Source organism: Rhineura floridana, chromosome 1 (genome assembly GCF_030035675.1).
Source record: "Rhineura floridana isolate rRhiFlo1 chromosome 1, rRhiFlo1.hap2, whole genome shotgun sequence".
Lineage (NCBI taxonomy): Eukaryota > Metazoa > Chordata > Lepidosauria > Squamata > Rhineuridae > Rhineura > Rhineura floridana.
In genome coordinates, this window is record NC_084480.1 from 239666039 (window position 1) to 239688375 (window position 22337).

The 22337-nt window shown below is 40.9% G+C and overlaps 1 protein-coding gene across 12 annotated transcripts in view; it reads right to left on the reverse strand.

The window, feature by feature from the left end:
* The window catches only part of PTPRM (protein tyrosine phosphatase receptor type M), an 838757-nt gene that overhangs the window by 185172 nt on the left and 631248 nt on the right, over nt 1–22337 (reverse strand). The window lies entirely within an intron of this gene.

Genomic DNA, 22337 nt, shown 5'->3' on the forward strand with positions numbered 1-22337 from the left:
GGTGTAAATATATTAGGCTATAATCTTAAAACAGTCAGCATAAGCAACTATCCCAAATTCATGTCATAAATACTTATTCAATATTATTCAGGTATGTAGCTTGGGAGTACTTCTGGATCCACTAGAGTTGCTTGAGGCTCAAGTGGCCTCAGTGGCAAGGAGTGCCTTCTATCAGCTTCATCTGGTGGCCCAGCTATGACCCTATCTGGACAGGGATAGCATGATGTCTGTTGTCTATGCTCTGGTAACCTCTAAGATAGATTACTGCAATGCATTACATGTGGGGCTGTTTTTGAAGACAGTTCAGAAACTGCAGAATTCAGCAGCTAGACTGCTCACCGGGACAAGATGGTTTGAGCACATAACTCCAATTCTGGCGCAACTCCACTGGCTACCAATTAGTTCTTGGGCTCAATTCAAAGTGCTGATTTTGACCTATAAAGCCTTATACAGCGCAGGGCCAAAATATCTGAAGGACCACTTCTCCTTATAAATACCAACCCAGACCCTGTGCTTGGCATCCTGGGCCCTCCTTTGTGTATCCCCTCAAAAGGAGCTATGGAGAGTGGCAACACAAGAACAGACCTTCTCAGTGGCGACCCCCCATTTGTGGAACAGTCTCCCCAGGGAGGTATACCTGACACCATCATTACCCATCTTTAGGCTCCCAGCAAAAACATTTCTGTTCTCCCATTTGCTTCTTAACTTTGGAAGGCTTTTGGAGGGCTTCTTTTGTGTAGCCTTCCTAAGGAGGGTTACTCCACTACCTTATATACTGGGTTTTTAAAAACTATATATATCTTTTACTTTTTATTAACTATAAGTCACTTTGAGTGCACATATTTTTGTAGAAAAGCAACTAACAAATTAATTAATTAAATAAATAAAATAAATAATTCTGAATTAGTGCACCAAACTCATTGGAAAGTCTTGAAGAGATATTCTATACGGTCAAAAATTGAGGTTACGCTAATACACAATATGTTGGCAATTAAGAGTGTGTACCATGTGTGTACACAGTGTGTGTATGCACAGTGACACTTTTTAACTTGCTCCGTATTTACATTCTACCAAGTGTACATGCAGTGAATACAGTGAAATAGGAGCAGGGTTGATTTGACAGTGTTACAAGCAAATATGCTAGACCCTAGGTGGCTAGGGCAAACGTATAGAACTGAAGAGTAAAGAAGTTTGATTTCTACATATGGCTTGAAACTGACAAAAGGGTCAGAATGAATAACGTTCTGTTGCCAGATCCACACTGTAGTAAGTCAAGGGACCACTGCAGTATAGTTTCACCTTTATGTTTTAATGTAAGCTTTCCTATAAAAAGATAGCATAATATGCTGTCTTTTCTTAGGAAAAATATGGACACTTACGAGCTGGAGCATGAACTGCCAGATAACATAAAACATGGAGAAAGATAAACATGGAAATATGTATCACACCAGTTTATTCAGCTCAATGAAATCTTTCCAGTCACATTATTTCTATTATTCATTGCTTGTTACGCAGTATGACATTTTACAGATGGTGACAAATGTGTCATTGAACTACAATAGTTTTGAATTACATCATTCGAAAATATTACCAAGTAGGAATCTGCAATAGTGATGGTATCCATAATGAAAATGAAAAGTTCTCACATTATGCTAAAAACATCAATCACCAACCCTCACAGTACTTTGTAGTCCAAATTAGTAGATAAGACTTGGAAAGGTAGTCAGTAAAACAAAACCAGAAAAACAGAGCTGTATATACAATATGCAGATCATGGCTGCCAATTAAAGAGCCAGTAAAACAAAGTCCCCAGAATCAGGAGCAGCTGGGACAGTGTGGAGGCAGAGTTGGGTAGCAGCAAAGTCAGGGTGATGTGGGTACACCAGTGGAGACAATCTGGTGCTCATGCTGGTGTGCCCACCCTTGCTGACACCCTGTCAGAAGACATTGCTGTCAGAAGGCTGGCTCTGCTGCCCCACCCTGCTGGCCACTCCTGCTCAGAACATGATTTGTCTACAACTCCAATACCAATATTTAAGGAAGCGCAGAGACCCAAGTGATCAGTTTCCTAGCAGCAGTCCTTGATTTAATGAAGAAACAGCAATACAACACATAATGAAAGAGGGCCCACAGTCACCTTAGTTGAAATATTGGAAGGTCAGAAGGCTGGCTCTGTTGCCCCACATTGCTGACCGCTCCTGCCCAGGTGCCCATCCCCTTAGATAGTGGTCACACAATGCCCCAAACATATGGTGTCAACAATAAAACAGGACCCATGTGGCCAGCACATTTTGAGAAACAATCCTGAGATAAATCCCTCATGAGCTTGTAGTTGTATACTAACACTGCCTTTGGTTTTACAAACCAAAAATGTGTAACAGTTAAAATATTGTTTATTCAAAGCCACCAACAGAAGTTAATAGATAGTTATAATCTAATTGAGTGCATCTCTACCGTTATCTCTTCATTCATCTCACTTTTTCAATTTAGCTTTGTTAATGTTCCTTATGGTACAGTGGCCCTGCTGCTTGGAGCAGCCATTCTCCACAAAAAAAGCCCTTCTAACAACAGGAAGCTAATAGTTTAACTGTTCATTTAAATTTGTTTGACAATACTGACATTTAACGCACCATGTCACATTGTCAGTAATCTGCAATTTACCCCTAGGCAATCAGTGGATGCTCATTTTATTTACTTCTCATAGTTAAGAGCATAATTAATATTCCACTCTGAAACAAAGATTAGAGATTTGACAAACATTGTAATTTAAATTCTTCATTATAGCAAACATTAAAATCAAAATCTTCTATATGCACCATTGTGTAAATGACACGTGCAGCTGTAATTTAACTTTTTAGATTTTAATACCACAAACTAATTTCTGCTATCAGTTTAATGAGTTGGAAAACACAAATCTTACTACTCTTACACAGGCTAACAGTTAAATTAGAGGGAGAACATGATTTACTTCTTTTAACTCTTTAAATATCCCATGCAAGAATATAAATTATGGTGAGATATTACATAAAAATGTTATAGTTTCTCAATTGATACAATTTGTAAAAAGCTCAGGAGCAATAGCTAAAGTTGTATTGCTGTGACTTTGATCAGAAAATAAAGAAAATACAGAGTAGAGTGTGGGTCTTTCAAACACAATGCGATGGCAGCTGTTTACATATAGCTCCAGCAAGCACACAAATGCATTTCAGTCAATAACTGTGAATTATTATTATTATTATTATTATTATATCCTGCCTTTTCTCCCCAAGAGGCCCAGGAATCTTCCCTATATAGAGTCAGACCACTGGTCCATCTAGCCTAGCATAGCCTATACCCAGCATAGATTTTTCGCAGTCGGCAATGTTAAATTGAAAATACCCCCATGCCATTCGGATGCTTCCCATAAGCTCATTGAATAACAAAACCTCACAAAACTGATAGTCCTGAACTTAGAAATGCTTGTTTAACAACCCACTAAATTTTCATGGCGATACACAAAGCAGTCAGAGAGAACTGAGACTTCAAAGCACGAAAAGAGAGGGGAAAAAACCCTGTTGGAGTTTTTTCACTCAGAGTTCTCATAATGCATTGAAATCAGCCATGTTGAAAGAGTACCTGTAATCCTATTACTGACCTTGCCCCATACTCTAGCCTTCATCTTCTGCAGTTTAAAAGTTTTAAAAATGCCTGCCCAATTTTTAATTAATTTAATTAATTTAGCACTGAAATCAATGATAAGCCCAGGCGTGCCCAATAAGAACCAACTGTCAGTGTTCTAAAAGCCAGACTCACAGCTGCTTGGCTTGGCTAATCAGGTGGCCACACCCATGCCGGACCTTTATTTCACTTTAGACAGTTATGGCTTCCCCCAAAGAATCCTGGGAAGTGTCATTTGTGAAGGGTGCTAAGAGGAGACTTCTATTCCCCTGACAGAGCTCCAGTGGCCAGAGGGGTTGAACAGTCAGCCACTCTGGTTGAAGCTCTGTGAGGGAACATGGCTTCTTCTAGCAACTCTGAACACCCTTCACTAACTACACTTCCCAGGATTTTTTGGGAGAAGCCATGACTGTCTATAGTGGAATAAAGGTCTGGTGTGGATGTGCCCAGGGACAGCTTTGGTTTAAATTTGGGGGGGGGAATACATGTGCCTGCTGTAGAATAAAAACGTGGGGGAAATGCTGAAAAACAATGCTGCTGTTCACAATGTTTTCCTTTTGGAAAGGAAAGGGGCTTTCCCTCTGCCCAGTCCCCACCCACCCAATCTCCACCCCTCCCCCTCCCCTTCCTGTGTTGGCATTAGGCCGTACTGCCAAAGGATGTTTTCATCAGGTCTGGAAAGTTACAAGCATGTGTTTTGAGAAGCAGTCTTATCTGCCATGTCTGGCCTGAGAGAGCAGACTTGAAGGTCAGACAGGTTGTCATGGTAACGGGAAATAACAGCTGGGAAAGTTGTAACAGCCAGTTGTTGGTTCTTCTGTTCTTCTGCTTTATGCCTCTGATCTGTGAGGCTGCCCTTCTGCACCATGCCTCTGAACTGAGAGGCTGTCTTACTTTTGCTTTTGAAGAGAAATGTGCTGTAGAGCTAGAGGGGGGGGGAAACTGCTGAAAAGCCTTAATGTCTTAATAAAAACTCTTACATGATTTAAATGCTCTGAAGAAGTTTCTTGCTCAACTTAACTCCAACGTAATGTATGCTGTTTCACGCAACAACGCACACACGCCAACATCCTGCCCTCCTCCTCCCCTCCCTGCCCCTTCCCCAGGTCAGTTTTACCTTTCCTAAGCATGACTGCACAGGAGTAAATTCCATTGAACTCAATAAGCATACAAATGACCAAACCTACCTTTCCCCTCCTCCTTTCTCCCATCACCTCCTTTTTGCCCCTTTTCCTTCCATTGCCTCTCCCCCCTTCCAATCCCCTCCTTCCACACCCCTCTCCCCTCCCTTCCTACTTCTGCTCCCCTTTCCCCTCACTTCCTCCTTCCCTGTCCTCTCCCCTCCCCCCATGGTCAGTTTTACCTATCCTAACCATGACTGCATGGGAATAAATCCCATTGAACTCAATAAGCATGCAAATGATCAGAACTGCCTTTCTCCTCCTTCTCTTCTCCTCTCCCTCCTCCTCTCCTCTCTTCCTTCTTCCTCCTTCCCTGCCCACTCCAGCCCTCCCTCTCTCCCTCCCTCCCTCCCCTCCTCCTCCCCCCTCATGGTCAGTTTTACCTATCCTAAGCATGATTGCACAGGAGTAAATCCCACTGAACTCAACAGGCATGCAAATGATCAGACTTGCCCTCCTCCTGCCCTCCCCTTACTGCCTGCTCCCTTCCTCCTCCTCCTTCTCCTCTACCCTGCCTCCCCTCCCTCCTGCTTCCCTACCCCTGCCCTTTCTTCTCCCCTCCCCATCCCCTGTGGTCAGTTTCACCTATCCTAAGCATGATTGCAGGGAAGTAAATCCTACTGACTCAATAACCATGCAAATGATCAATTGATTTGCAGCAAACTTGCACAGGACCCCATTTCTTAACTCCCATATTAAAAAGCAGAGAAATATATTCAGAGGCACATGTTACCAAATTCTTCCAAGCTACACAGCAAGTGGACTGGACTGTGAAAGACCAAGCCAAATTGTGTTTGCATTTTTACAAATTTGTAGGGCAGTACAATATCTCAGAGATGAGGTCAGGTCTCCTGCTCCCCTGGTGCATTCACTATAGGTGCCCAATTTCCCTGCTTTTTAAAGTTTGATAGAAATATCTGCTGGCTGTAGGTACATTCTTAAACCATAAGGTTGTGTTTTTTTTCCTATTAGTGAATATATATAAACACACATCTCTTCCTTAATATCATGGCAAGGTTAATAATATTTATAGGGTGGGTTTTTTTTCTTTTCCAGTTTAGAGCTGGTAGAATGAGTCAAGATCTACAGGCTTGTTGTATTATAAAATGAGCCAGTTTATCTTTCAGAAGTTTAGCCTGCTGCGATCACTGGGGAGAGTGTTCTTCCTTTGAGAATTGAATGTAAAACAACAGAAACAGATTGAAGTTGGCAGTGACTAATGAAGTCTTGTGCAGGAGTCAGGCAAGTCAGTAGCTTCACTAGCACATAGACTGAGAAGACAGAGAAACCACAGCCTCTTTGTCAAGTCTGTGCTCTTTGGGTGTGTGTCTTAAGATTGTCTGAAGCTGAAGCTGAAAAATATTTCCAATTCTTTCTCTGTCACTGCTTAATTTCCTCTAACATATTCTCTCTCTCTCTCTCTCTCTCTCTCTCTCTCTCTCTCACACACACACACACACACACACACACACACACACACACACACACACACACACACACACACACACACACAAATACACAAACAGAGAGAGAGAGAGAGAGAGAGAATTGTTACAGAGCAGATAATTTCAGGCTGCCATGTTTAATGAGCCAGTATAGTTGCCTAGAGGTGTTCTACATAATAATAATTTTAATCAGTCACACAAAATGTATGAAGCTAGAATTTCAGCCCAAATTAGCATAAATTAGAGCTATAGTCCATTTGTTTTCCAGAGAGGTGCCTAGAGTTCAGCAATCTGACTATATAACTTCATTGTCACTTGCCCTTGCATGACAAATCATCATTTGTATAAATAATACGGAACAGCTAGGAAGCTGGAACCATTTTTCAAGAAAGGCAACTATTCTAGATATGGATTTCTGTTGTTTTTTCTATTGGACTATATTGTATTGTCTGCTGTGTAGCTTGAGTTTGGTTTTAGGATTGCTAAGTAAGGAAACACACATAGCCATTTCTTTGTTCTATCTACCCAACCCAGCTCAAGCTTCATAAAATAAATATAATTGATTCTGGTACAAGACAGCAGTAAATTAGTATTTTCCCTGCCAGCACTGGGGCAACGAGAAGATTGTACTGTTTAAGGATAAAATTTCAGCTATATGCTACCCTTATGTGAGAGGTGCTTTACCGGGGAAAAGCTATTGGTTGCCTTTGGAAGTCTATCTTGAATGGGAATCAAGCTGACACCAAACCACAGAATAGAATAAATATGCAATTTGGTACGGAGGCCCTTAAAGCACGAATGGGAACACTTCTGATTTCTGTACCCACACAATGGGTTTTCACAGTGAGTGCTGCTTCCTGAAAAAATGAAGTAATATGTTGCTATGACAAAGTCATTACTGGCACTAAATAACTGTTGTGGTAATTAGTACATTTATTTCAATGGACAACACTTCCCACTGTAGATTCATTACTACACAATGTAGCAATGAGTTTGTTGCATTAACCATGCATTCCATGCAAATGTCCCAAGTTCTGTCCCTAGCATCTCTGCTGCCAGTCATGAAGATAATTCACTAATAGGCAAAAAAAAACCCTTGTGGTTTAAGAAAGTACCTATAACTAACAGATATTTCTATAACACTTTAAAATGCAGGAAAATTGGGCACCTATAATGAATGCACCAGGGGAGCAGGAGACCCGGCCTCCTCTCTGAGATATTGTACTGCTCTAGAAATTTGTCAAAATGTAAACACAATTTGGGTTGGTCTTTCACAGTCCAATCCGCTTGCTGTGTAGCTTGGAAGAATTTGGTAACATGCGCATCTGAGCATATGGCGAGTGGTAGCAACACCTGCCATCTCCAAAGATGGAGAATTACATTTTTGTATGTTTGTTGGTGTTCTTACTTTGCTTCTTCCCTTATGTTACTACTGTTTCTACAGACAATCTAACCTAGAAAATTATATTTCTCTCATTCATCCTAGAAATCTGTGTCAAATTTATTTTTATTAATTTCAAAGCCTTTTTATGGTCAATGTCATATGATGGTGAAGACAGCCTTTTGTGCTTCAAACTGGAGGTTATGTTCTATTTCTATTTTGGGTGCATTAACAGTTGAATCTGAACCTGCAGTTTGATGTAAAATCAAACTGATTACAGTATGTTGCTCCTTAAGGAATGAATCTAGCTATTGGAGAAAACAAACTTGGCCTGCTCGAGATGCATGTTTTCAGCCTGCTATTCTTAAACCACTCCACTTAAGGAAAGGTGGGCATGGTCAATTAAAAACATAGAGCACACTTAGAATTTTGCTAGAATATATTTCACCTCCCACTGTTTTATCTTGTGCAAACTGAGAGACTCCTCATGTCAATTGGAAACTATTCTGCAGAATAGTCAGAGCCAATATTCCACAATTGTTTTTGGAGTTTTTTTAGTTTTTCAAAGTGTTGCTGTACTTCACATATTCACAGAAACAGAAGCAAAAGAAAATGACTTACTGTAGGAAACTTCACTAAAAGTGCAAAGTAAATCAAACATATTTAAAGTGACTATCTGAACTCTATCAACTGAATTAATATTGTTGCTTCCTCCCTGCTAAAACAAGATCAGCACAGTACATGTCTTGTTTCTGTTATTTGGGCTGATTGCAGGTGTTACCACCACTCGCCATATGCTCAGTGGCACATTACCAAATTCTTCCAAGCTACACAGGAAGTGGATTGGACTGCGAAAGACCAACCCAAATTTTGTTTGCATTTTTAGAGATTTGTAGGGCAGTACATTATCTCAGACAGGCGGCCAGGTCTCTTGTTCCCCTGGTGCATTCACTATAGCCGCCCAATTTCCCCACTTTAGACAGTCATGGCTTCTCCCAAAGAATCCTGGGAAGTGTCATTTGTGAAGGGTGCTGAGAGTTGCTGGGAGAGGCCCTGTTCCCCTCACAGAGCTACAATTCCCAGAAGAGGGGCTGACTGTTGAACCACTCTGGCCACTGGAGCTCTGTTAGGGGAATAGGACTAACAACTCTCAGCACCCTTCACATTACCCAGCATTCTTGGGGGAAGCCATGATTGTCTAAAGTGAAATAAAGGTCTGGTGTGCATGTGGCCCCCTGATTAGCCAAGCCAAGCAGCTGTGAGTCTGGCTTTTAGAACACTGATGGTTCTTACTGAGCATGCCTGGGCTTATCATTAACTCCAATGCTAAATTTCTTAAATTAATTAAAAACCAGCCAGACATTTTAAAAAATTTTAAACTGCAGAAGATGAAGGTTAGCATATGAGCCAAGGTCAGTGATAGGATTACAAGTACTCTTTGAACATGGCTGATTTTAAATGAATTTCAACAAATTATGAGAACACTGACAGAAAAAAGTCCAACAGGGATGTTTTTCCCCTTCTTTTTATACTTTGAACTCTCGATTCTCTCTGACTGTTTTGTGTATTGCCATGAAAACTCGGAGGATTGTTAAGCAAGTGTTTCTGTGTTCAGGACTATCAGTTTTGTAAGATTCTGTTTTTAAATGAGCTTATGGGAAGCATCAGAATGGCATGGGGGTATTTTCAATTTAACATTGTGGAATGCGAAAAATCCATGCTGGCTATAATATATAGCCACTCTCATGGTTGTATAATTTGACAGTGGACTCCAGAACACAATGGATTTCAACCCACCAAGAATTAATATCTGCATAAGAAACACCATTTTATTCTACCACTCAAAGCATTGCAAAACCATTTAGGAGAAGAACCACAATCCAAAGAATGGTTGCTCTGCTGACCTGCATATTTCTGACTCATTGTGGAGGTTTGTATTTTATTTATTTTTACTTGTTGAAAACAAATATACAACACTGGATTGTAGGCATTCCAAATTAAAGTAAGTAGCTATTCAATTCTATTTAACATTATCAAGTTTTATACAATCATTATGCTCAATCCAGGCAAAAAATTCAGCTGGAACCAATCTGGGTCTTAACTCAAACCAATTACCCAGCTTCAGGCTCAACAAGGACAAACAGATATCAGCTTTAATATTAAATTTATAACCTGCCCTTCCTTCCAAAGTAGTTTTTGGTGTCTTGCAGTATTTTCTTTTAAAATGCAACATCCCTCCCAAAATGTTGCAATCTTAAGAAACCTGCCCAGCAACAGAGTTATGTGCAACCAAGGAGACAACTTTGGAAAAGGATTCAGCATATTCCCTGAGCTAATCCCAAAAGGTTATATTTTGGGAAACTCTGAGGCCTTAGGAAGGTCAATCAGCCTCTCACATAAATGTCTTACAAACCCTCATGGGGTCAATATATTATTATTATTACTGTCATCATCATCCTCAGAATTTATTACCTGTCCTTCACCAAAACACCCCAAGGCGGGTTACAACAATTAAAAAAACATATTATTAAAAACAGTTAAAAACAACCCAAACAACATTACAGAAAAAAGGGTGGGTCCTAAAAATATATATGTGGACAGGGTAAAGAGGTGTGTTCAGCTTTTGCTGAAAGTTGTACAAGGAAGTTGCCAGATGCACCTCGGTGGGGAGAGAGGTTCACAGCTTAGGGGCTACCACAGAGAATGCCCTCTCCCGGGCCACTCCCCAAAGTTCTGAGGATGGTGGAACTATCAAAAGGGCCCCCTCTGCTGATCTCAACACATGAGAAGGTCTGTAGGGAAGCAGGTGGTCTTTCAGGTATTTGGGATCTAAGTTCTTTAGAGTTTTTAGCACTAACCTGAGCACCTTGAACTGGGCCAAAAAACAAACTGGCATATTTTAAAACAGGGGTTATGTGAGTTATAAAGGGAACCTCAGCCAGTAATCTGGCTGCTGCATTTTGGACCAGTTGAAGTTTCTGAATTGTCTTCAAGGGCAGCCCCACATAGAGAGCATCACAATAATCCAATCTGGAAGTTACCAGAGCATGGAGCACTGTGGCCAAGTAATCTCTGTCCAAAAGGTGCTGATGCTGGCGAGCCAGCTGGAGCTGGAAAAAGGCACTCCTAGCCACTGAGGCCACCTGAACCTCCAGTGATAGTGCTGGATCATGGAGCAACCCCATCCAGAACAGGCTGTCTTCCCACTTCCTGGACATAAGAATTCTGACACATAACACCTCTGTCTTTTCAGGATTCAGCCTTAATTTGTTTGCCTGCATCAGGTCCATCACTGTCTCCAAGCATCTGTTCGACACCAAAACTGCCTCTCCTGATTCAGATGGAACATAGAAGGAGAGCTGGGTGTCATTTGCATATTGATGGCACCTCACTCAAAATCTCCTGATGACAGCTCCCAGTGGCTTCATATAGATGTGAAACAGCATGGGGGACAAGATCGAACCCTGCAGAACACAGAATAATTCCCATGGTGCTGAACAGTAGCCTCCCATAATTACATTTTGGAAGTGGCTCTGGAGGTATGAGCAGAACCACTGAAGCACAGTGCGCCTCATCTCCTTGAGATGTTCCAGAAGGATACTGTGATCAACAGAATCAAAAGCCATTGAGGGATCAAGGAGAACTAGCAGGGTTGCATTCCCCCCATCTCTCTCCTGACATATGTTATCAACCAGGGCGACCAAGTTAGTTTCAGTGCCATGGCCAGGCCTAAAGCCAGACTGCAATGGTTCCAAGTAATCAATTTCTTGAAGCATGCTTGAAGCTGGACCACCACCACCTTCTCAAGCACCTTGCCCCAAACGGGCAATATTTGCCACTAGGCGATAGCTGTTTAGCACTTCTGAGTCCAGTGAGGTCTTCTTAAGGAGGGGACACACAACCACCTCTTTCAAGGCAGATGGTATCTCCCTCTCCTCCAGCAAGGCATTAATCACTCCTTGGACCCACCCAGTCAGTCCCCTACATCTAGTTCTCAGCAGCCAGGATAGGCAAGGGTCAAGGGAGGAGGCTGAACTTCATCAAGCTGCTTGTCTACACCCTCAGGCTGCAATAATTGAAACAGATCCAATACAGGTGGAACAGACAGTGCTCTGGACGTCTCCATTGGACATGCTCTAACTGGGGCATCCAATTCTATCTGAATCTGATTTATTTTGTCTCAAGCTTTTACAGCAGGCCTCTGAGAGTATCAGAGCAATGCTCTCTTAGCCAGATGACAAAAGCCAATTCACCACTCAGAAAAGCTCTGCCAACCAGCTACTTGTGCATGCAATGGTGGCAGAGAAGAATATAGTGGTCTTGGCACATGATTTATAAAGAGAGACTGTGTTCTGGCAGTCAGCTAAGGGAATTTTCTTAGGCACAGCCATTAGGTCTAATTTAGTTACAGCTTGCCTACTTTCTGATGAAAGGTCTTGCTTAACTTTTTCCAGTGAGAAAAAAATCTGATGAAAGTATTAAGTATAGCCCAGGTTTAGTTTCAAACATGTCACTTAGTCCTAGGAGAGTGAACTGTGGAAAGGTGTTATCACACAAACATTCTCTTATCATTAGGTGGCTTTGGGGAGATCATCACATAGCAGAAATCCACGTGAAACCTATTCAACTTACATGTCTTTCACTAATCACTCTGCAAGCTCTGTGGGGTTTTTTGCTGTTTTTTTTAAACCAACAGGCTCATGGTGGCAGAGCAGATGCATATGTGTTGAAAGAAAGCATCCCCCAAAATGGATTCTTCATATATGTCTATCATCACATGAAAGCCTATCATAAGGTGACAGCTTGAAAATATATTTATCTTTTATTGATTCAATTTATATCCCCCCCTCCTCCCAAAGGAGCCTAGGGCAGCAAGCATACCAATAACAAAAAACAGTTTAAAAGCATTTTCTCAACCAAAGATTCCAGGGTTGTCTTGACCAGTATCTTTCAGCCATCAAATGACTTGGTAAACAGGAATGTTTTTCACTCCCTGCTAAAAGTCAATAATGAGGAATACAGATGCACCTCACCAGGGAGGGCATTCTACAAACGGTGAACCACCACTGAAAAGGCCCTGTCACGGGCTAATGCTATATAGCTATAGATACATTTGTACATCTAGATACAAGTTTTAAGTGGTCTTCTGGAAAAGATACCTAGTGTTTTTCCTTAATGTTTTGTTTCTTAAAAATAATTCTTTTCATCATGATTTAAAGAGTTTGCTGATCTTCTTATTTACATATCCTGGGGTTTTTTAACCACACAGAATGCAATGTTTTATCATTAGTGCTAGAGCTTCATTTCTCTCTAACAATATTAAAGCAATCTAGTGTCTGATTTCGTAAGACTTCCAAATATATCACTAATATAACCTGACTTGCATAGTCTACAAACATGGCCCAGTCTACAAATGTCATCAGATAAAGGTTGCTTCCTTACTGTGACACCGTGCAATTTTGTTAAAACTTTCAAAACCTATTGTGATTTTTACGCATCCCCATAAACTTCATCTCCACATAAAACATTTTTGCCAACTTGGAAAAAAGTCAACAAATACAAGCTGCACTCTGAAGCCATTATACTCCTAAAATGAAATTCACTTATACATACAGACATTATGTGCAGAGATGAAAAGATAGGCAATCATGTATGAAAGTTAACTTATGTGTAAACATTTCAGCAGACTGATTCTGAATTGAAAGCTGCAACACTTCTTTTGGATGTGTCAATTTGTTTTGAAATGTCTATATAATAGATGATGCTGTGTGTGACATTTTGCGTTCTATGGCTAATAGGAAAGCATAATGGCAGCATGATATGCTGAAATGTGACAGTGAGTATATCTAGCATTTGACTTTTAACTATATCTCTCCCAAGTGAAAATCTGATTTTTTATGATACTGCAAACATCAGGGAAACTCCACCAAGCACTGCAGCCTACTGCACCATTTCTGTTCAAGTAAATGGAGGTTGCACAGAGCACCTAGACAAGCTCTATTAAACTGCACAGAGGCTGCATACAAGTGGGCTGCTCTCACTGTCACATTTAGATGGTTCCTTTTAGTTTCTTCTTGTTTGTCTCTTCAAGTCTCTCAAAATTAAATTGTGCTTTTGACTATTTTAATTGTGCTTTAGATCTTTTTCTTTCCTGAGATGGCTTTAACCCTAAACTGGAAACTCAGTCCTTTAGTGCCCATTTAACACTACTACATGGGGGTGAGGAGTAGAAAACCTATTGTTAATAAATGAAAGTTGAAGCTTGCGAATTGTACACGGATGAATGGGGGCAGATCACAAACTGAAAAATACTGTTTTAGGAAGGAAACTATAATAAAAACAACTTAAATTATTTTGCTCAGACTAGGTTATTAGTTGTGATTTACTTATCAATTCATGTAGGGCTCTCAGAACTGAGGGAAAGTTATGTTCCGTCACCATCACATTCAAACTAGAAACATACTATACTTGTTCAGTATAGTACTTTGAACCTCCTGGATCAGCAAGTACAGATCCCTGTAATGTAGACGCAGCCTTTTTACTCATGAAGAAAATAAAGTTTTCAATATTTGAAAGGAAGAACACACTGTTGGCACTGTTGGAACGCACTGTTGGAACACACTGTTGGAACAGAGGCCTGCTTTGAAGTTCTAAGCTAGTTTCCGTTTACCCCTAAGCCCACTATTTAGCTGCTGCAGCTCACCTAAGAAATTGTGGTATCATCTGTGTAAGGCGTTTAACTATACTATAGTATAAACATGTTTTGCATGGCAGATGAGTTCATAAGGTGGTGGTGGTTGTCATGGAGGGACAAAGTATCAGCAGGATTTTAATTCAGTCAAGCGAACATTCCATCTTCAAATCTTGACTTGAAACAAAACATTAGCAGGCCCCTTATTGCCATATCCCTACCAAATACTGTTGGCAAATGGCCTGCTGCCACTGCTGTCATGGCAGCTAGGGTTAAGAATCCTTATAAGATATTTTTTAAAAAAAAATATTTTCTTTGAAGAGTTTCTGATTAAAAAAGAAATACTGCTACACAGAACATGCCTACAGTAGGATAATCAGCGGGGAATCTTCTAGGAACTTTTGAATATATTGAAATAGTATCTCCAATATATTACTATAGTGTTTAGAATTTCTAATCTTTTGTACTTTGGAGACTAATGGTAAAATATGCTGTGCATGCACCGAAGAGCAAAGGATTGGGCTTAGTGTCCCTTGCTTCTTTGCCATGGACTCCTGACCTTAGTAACAGTGCTGGAAGGTAGATTTTCCCTGCTTCAGCAACAGCTACCAGAAATGACACTTCAAGAAAACAGAGAAGCCCTTATGTTGTAATCTGCCTGGAGATATTAGGAAAGATGGAATACCAATGTTTTAAACAAACATACAAATATGAAATGCAATGGTGGAGAGAGACCTGAGAAAGAGACAAAATATTCACACTAACAGTTATACAGGCTATGTGTATGCTGTGTGGTGCCTATGTTGTGTGTTGATTTAACAGAGCTTCCAAGGCTTTGCTGAGGAGTACAGCAAGAATCTTAAAATAACTTAACTAGCTAGCCAAATAAATAAAACAAAATTGTCAGCTTTGACCACTGTAATTGTCCTTGTTTGCAAAGTGAATGCTTCCAATAGCAGCTGCTGCCAAATGGAGCTGACGATGCAGAGGTCAGGGCAGAGAGGAGGGCAGATAACAGCAGGTAGAGCTAGAGGGAGGCTGAGCCAGAGGTCAAAAGAGGCAGAGCACACCTGACGCAGACACACAGACAGAGTTTAAGTGGTGGTGATGAGAAAGAGCAATGCTAGGGGCTGGGAGGGGGAAAGAAATAGCAATGCTAAGGGATGGAGGGTAAGGGAACAGTGATGCTGGGAGGGGACAATGAAGTTAAGGAGTGGTGGGAAGAAAGAGTGCCTTGGGCTGGGAAAGGAAAGCAATACTGAGTCTAGGGTGAGAAGCAGAAAGGGCATGGCTAGGGGCTGGGAGGCAAGAGACAGAGGTTAATGGGTGGGAGGGGCAACATGAGCTAGGCAGGGGACTGGGCAGAAATAGAGAGGCTAAGGAGTGGAGCAGGGAAGAAAAAGCAAAGGTAGGAATAAGGAAGGGGAAGACATAAGAGAAGCTATGGGGTAGGGGAAAAGCTTTTCTGTGTGGCACTGCAAGAAAAGAAGCCCCTTTCTCCCAGAACAGCACAGAAACCAAATCATCTTGCCATGGTTCTCTACCCCTGCTTTATACCAGAGCAATACAACCTGCCTGCCTTTTCTGTCCAATAAATTAACTAAGCTCCTCCCTTGCAGCATAGAACTACAGCAGCAGCAATGTGATTAGTTGAAAGTATCCAGAATGAGTTCCAATTTATCTTTCCTTGAAACTGGAAACACCTAACCAATCAGAAAACAGCTATTTTTTGCAATTTGCATAAAGAAATTTATCCAGGAATACCAATTATAGTAAAACTGGAAGGAATATTGTGCTGTGCTTGCAGTTGATTGGTTGTGCATTTTGGTCTGGAATGAACCATTTTATGCAAATTGCAAATCCCAACTGTGTTCTGATTGGTTAGGTGTTTCCAGTTTCAAGGAAATATGGTTATTGGGATAATGGCCGTTACCTTGCTTGAATGCTATTTTTCTATAGGAAACTGCTTTAATTTTCTCTCTCTCCTTTTGGAGAGTTCTGAGTGCAGAGCTAGACCACAGCAATGCAGACTTCATGCAGAAAGACCGGCAGAGAGTAGGTGAGTACAATGTGAGAGAACAGGAGAGGGAGAGTGGGCTCAAGCTCTGGACCAACCATCCCTGTGTGCTTCTCTAACAATCTACATGTAGCCTTCTATTAGGTGTTCATTCTTTTACAGATCTGTTGTTTGGAAACTATGGTACATTTATGATTTCTTCCTTATCAGCTTTTCCCCTCCCACAGTTCTTAAGATTTTTTTTTGCCTGCAGTTATTACCTGATTTTAAATAAACATAATGATGTACTAGCTTGATAGTTAAGAACTCTTGCAGCACATACTTGTGCTTGTTCACTCAGAAGTAGGGATGGCAACACCATATAACACTTATATATCAATAGGGGGAAAAAACCTCTCTACTGCAGTATTTCACTAAATAACTACAGGGATTTCAAAAAGAAAACCCAACTATTTCATTCCAAAATGTCAAGATTCAATTCTCCCCACTATGCTTTTCAACACACACAAAGAACCGGATAAAATACATCCCAAAGTGTCATGAATGAGTACCAATCAAAAATGTCACATTTAGGTAGATGGCTATTGATGGAACTCTGAGAAGAACAGTAAGAGGTGGCCACTGATGATAGTAATTTCTCTCTGACACACACACTTCATGTACTAAGTAGAGAAAAATATGACAATAGAAAAGGTAAGCTACAAAAGAGCCTAGGATAAATAATAGCCAGCAATGACACAGAATATAAGCTCACTATCTTCAGACACCCAACATAGATTGACTGGAATAGTGTAGTGTTTTGGTCTTTCAAGAAAACTAGCAGTTGCAGCTTAAATGATCAGACGGTTTGAAGCATTACATTTTCCCAACTCCTTTTACTTAGTAAATGCTTGCGTTCCAGAGGGGAGGATTATAAAAGAACTATAGACCCTTTCAACTTCAGCATCAGTCAGTGAAAAACCTCTTGCTACTAATTTTCATGATAGCCTTTTTATTGCTAGGAATAAAATACATAAATAATGAAGCTGAAAAAGAATGGATCATGCCCCAATATAATGAATGTTAGTTCTAATGCACAGCATTTAATAATATTCAAAGGTATATTTTAGGCTAAAGCATCCAAGTGCCAACCCTAACTCCATATAACACATTGGGCTATACTGACATATTTTGATCTCCATCTGCCTAGAAATCACTGGAAAAAATGAAAAATAAAATGATTTGCATCATGCTAGGGCTGATTAGAAATAGTTGGAACTTCTAGGTTTAAAAAGAGACAAAACATAATTGACAGATGTTCATAAAATCATAATTGGTGCAGAAAAATTGAACATTCTTGCTATCTCAAAACCCAGGAGCAAAGGATCATCCAATGAACTGATCAACAGTAGGAAGATAAAAGGAAGTAGTTGTTCACACAATACATTCCTGATCTATGAAATGCACTGCTACCGGTTTGTGTAACAGTCAGTAGTATAAGTGGATTTTAAAAGGGTTAGAAAAATTCACGGAGGTTCATCTATAGTGATGAACTATGATAGCAATTTCTGTGTTCATAAATATCATCTTTGCAATGCCACATCATTGGACCAAACTATAGGTGATTTATTGCAACATCTTGACTTGTTTGACAATCTCCTCAAAACATCTTCTTGGTACCGAGAAACAAAATACTGACGTAAACAGCAAGCTATAAGTTACACCCCCTTTTTTTTCTTTACTAAATGTACATTTGAAGGCAGCAGAGGACACACCACAAGCTCTTATCCTTTCCCTTCTGGTAGTTTTTCTATGAACAAGGGCCCAAGGGAAAAAATAACTTGGGGAGGGGTGATTTAACGAAACAACTACCAGAATGAAATGGATTAAGAAGACCTCTCCTCCTCCCGCAACACACACTGACTTGTACTGCATATTGCAAACTCCCAAACGTACATTTATGGGGTTGTTTGTTTTGAAAGGTGTTATGGAAAGCTAGAATGTCACATATGGTTTGACATTCATTCTTCTTTTCTTTTCTGTTATAAACTTTTTATTGATTTCTTTTTTAAAACACTGTGTGTTACAGGTATCTCAAAGAGAAGACGTCATTATGTATCAGCCATTTATCAGAAGAAACCATAAATTACTATAATCAAAACAAAACAGACCCAAAATAGGGAACTTAGGACATATGTTACGAAGTTTGACATATAAGCTTGGAATCCAAAGTGCAAAGTGGGCCAATAAGAAATGTCTAAACCAATCTAGCATCAAGCAAAGACAATAGCACTCTCACAAATGTGCCCAGATGTGCCATGTCTCAGAAGACAGATGATTTACAAATGCGTCCTGCAAAATATAACCACTTGAATCAGCTTTCTCTTACTAAAAATGAGAAAAAATGTTTTGGGGTCATTTACAAACAAATCAAGATGGTCCCATAAATCTTCCATAGTTTATCTCCATGATTGCAAAGAATGTTTTTTGAAACACAATAATTGGGAGAAAACTACATATGGCAAAGCCTTAGGTTGGACCATGTGCCTGACAATGGTTAGTCTTATGGACCACATGCTCAACCAGTGAATTGCTGCTTGACCTTGAAAATGAGACTTAGATACAGCCATACAATGTACTTTGTACTATGTATTTGTATTGCAAACTTCTTTTGTGCTTACAAGGAGCAGAGGAAGCCTTCTGTTGCAGGTTCTTAGGGGAAAATAGGCTTGTTTATGGAGTCTTTAACCCTGAATTATCCTCTATTATATTCTTAGGATCTGATTCACCAAGTCTATTCCAGCTGCTTTGTGCAGCAATGACAAAACAAAGGTATCATAAACCAGATTAAGTGGCCAGTAAAATCTGGTTAATAGCTTATTTGTATCCTCAGAATATTCCAAAGCAGTTGGAGCATGTTGGTGAATTTTTCTCTTAGGATTTCAGCTTGTCTTGTCCTCAACCATAACCTTTATTCTTTTTTGCCAACTTACTGGTATCTTAATATTTATTTGGCTTTGGAGGTCCTCTGACAAATAACAAAATCTGTAATGAGTTTCTAAAAATAGAAGTTTGTGTGAAAGTTAAAAAAGATTCTTCTAAAAGATTAGAAATGCAGGTTATATCTTTTAACAGATCGCCTTCTGCTAGACCAGTTGCTGGGAACCTTGGGCCCTCCAGATGTTGCTGAACTACAAATCCCATCAGCTCCAGCAGACATGGCCAATGGACAGGTATGATGGAAGCTGTAGTACAGCAACATCTGGTGGGCCAAAAGTTCTCCACCCACATAGAGATTATACTAAATTTTTGCTTTATACAGATTTATGAGAAAGAATATAAAAGTACCCGGTTCTCAACAACATTATAGCATTTCTACTATTGTAACATTTACTTCTTCAAAGGCAATATAGTAGACTGTTTAAGAGGGAGGGTGGAATCCAATTGGTGCCCTTGTGCTTATGGGCTTTTGATCCTGTGGAGAAGATAGGATAGGAGGCAATTTTTGCCAGTTCCTCCCTTTCTGCAATAGTCCCTGCAGAACCTTTCACACTGTTTTGGAAGGTATTCCAACTCCCTGAAAACCAATTTTTGAAGGCACAGGGAGTTGCAGGTGACAGGGGGAATTAGCAAAAAACAACTTCCCTTCTCTTCTGAGGCATCAAATGCCTTTCCACGAGTGCAAGGACACCAACTAGATTCCACCCAGAGTCTGTTTCTCTTCAGTCCTATTAGTGTATATGCTAGCAAGCATATACTTACACCATTATTGATGTATTTATTATTTATTAAATTCATATACCACTCTTCTTCCTGAAGGAGCCCAGGGCAGCAATTAGGCATGTTTAAGGTATTTCCCTACAGAAGCAGCATCTTCAAGCTTTTTCCGCATGCATTTGATGAAAATACCACCTTTTGTGATATCTTCTGAAGTGTATTATCATGAAATATTGTTCCATGTTTGCAAATAAACTGAACAAAAATACTGCTGTTACTCAAAATTGTATTAGCAGGCCAACGAGACATCATGTGGCTTGAATAATCTTAAAAACTCAGCATTAACACACTATTTGCATTGTTGTTGTTATGTTCCTTCGATTACGACTACTGGCGACCCTATGAATCAGTGACCGCCAAGAGCATCTGTCGTGAACCACCCTGTTCAGATTTTGTAAGTTCAGGTCTGTGGCTTCCTATATGGAATCAATCCATCTCTTGTCTGGCCTTCCTCTTTTTCTACTTCCTTCTGTTTTTCCCAGCATTATTGTCTTTTCTAGTGAATCATGTCTTCTCATGATGTGTCCAAAGTATGATAACCTACTATGTAGATTATGTTAATGAATAAAATAAAGGTCCAGTATGGGAAGTGAGGGAAGGCCTCTGAACAACTTCTGATATTTCTCCTACGACAACTAATTCTTGCTCAAAAACAAAACAAATGTTTCAGAGCATTGACCAAAAGTGACATCTCTCTGAGGAAGTGGACAAGGTGCTCAGTACTGTGAAGCCAACCACCTGTCTGGTTGATCCTTGCCCTTCGTGGCTCATTATGAGCTGCAAAGAGAGACTGAGCGAAGGGATCAAGGCGGTGGTAAATGCATCCTTGCAAGAGGGTGCAATGCCATCAGCCCTCAAGGAAGCGGTAATAAAGCCCATCTTAAAAAAACCGTCCTTGGATCCCCAAGAGCTAAACAACTTTCGCCCAGTCTCTAATTTACCATTCTTGGGCAAGGTGATTGAGAGGGTGGTGGCTGCGCAGTTACAGACACACTTGGAGGAAACGGATTACTTAGATCCATTCCAATCGTGTTTCAGGACTGGTCATGGAACGGAAACAGCCTTGGTCGCTCTGGTAGATGATATGAGGAGGGCATTGGATAGGGGTGAATAGACCTTCCTTGTCCTCCTGGATCTCTCAGCAGCTTTCGATACTGTTGACCACGGTATCCTGTTAAGTCGCCTAGAGGGATTAGGAATTGGAGGCGCTGTTTTGCAGTGGTTCCATTCCTATCTCTCGGATAGGCAGCAACGGGTGGCATTGGGAGATGAGGTTTCAGACCCTTGGCCTCTTCATTGTGGAGTGCCACAGGGTTCTATCCTCTCTCCCATGCTATTCAACATCTATGTGAAACCGCTGGGGGCCATCATCAGGAGTTTTGGGCTGCAGTGTCATCAGTATGCAGATGACACTCAGCTCTATCTCTCATTTAAGTCCTCACCGAAGTTGGCTGTGAACACCATGTCCAAGTGCCTGGAATCCATAAGTGGATGGATGGGAGAGAATAGGCTGAAGCTGAACCCCGATAAGACTGAGGTGTTGCTCGTGGGAGACAAAAGAAGGTTAGGAATTACTGACCTGGTGCTTAATGGGGTGAGTTTACCCCTGAAGGACCAAGTCCGCAGTCTTGGGGTCATTCTTGACTCCCAGCTGTCCATGGAGGCTCAGATTACAGCAGTGAGCCGGGCAGCTTGGTATCAATTACATCTGATACAGAGACTGCGACCCTACCTTCCTGTTCATCTGCTCCCACAAGTGATACATGCCCTGGTCTCCTCTCGCTTAGACTACTGCAATGCGCTCTACGTGGGGTTACCCTTGAAAACGGTCCGGAAACTACAGCTGGTACAGAATGCGGCGGCACGCTTGATTAAGCATAGCCGCCGCTGGGATCACATCACCCCAGTGTTATTAGATCTTCACTGGCTACCAGTTGTTTACCGGGCCCAATTCAAGGTATTGGTGTTGACTTTTAAAACCCTTTACGGTTTCAGCCCAGTATATCTGAAGGAACACCTCCAGAGTCACCGACTGTGCCACCTGACGAGATCAGCCTCACAAGACCTTCTCTCGGTCCCACCGGTGAAAACAGCTAGGCTGGTGCGGACCAGAGAGAGGGCATTCTCAATTGTGGCCCCCACCCTCTGGAACTCTCTCCCTCTTGATCTCCATCATGCTCCCTCCTTGTCAAGCTTTCGTCGAGCCTTG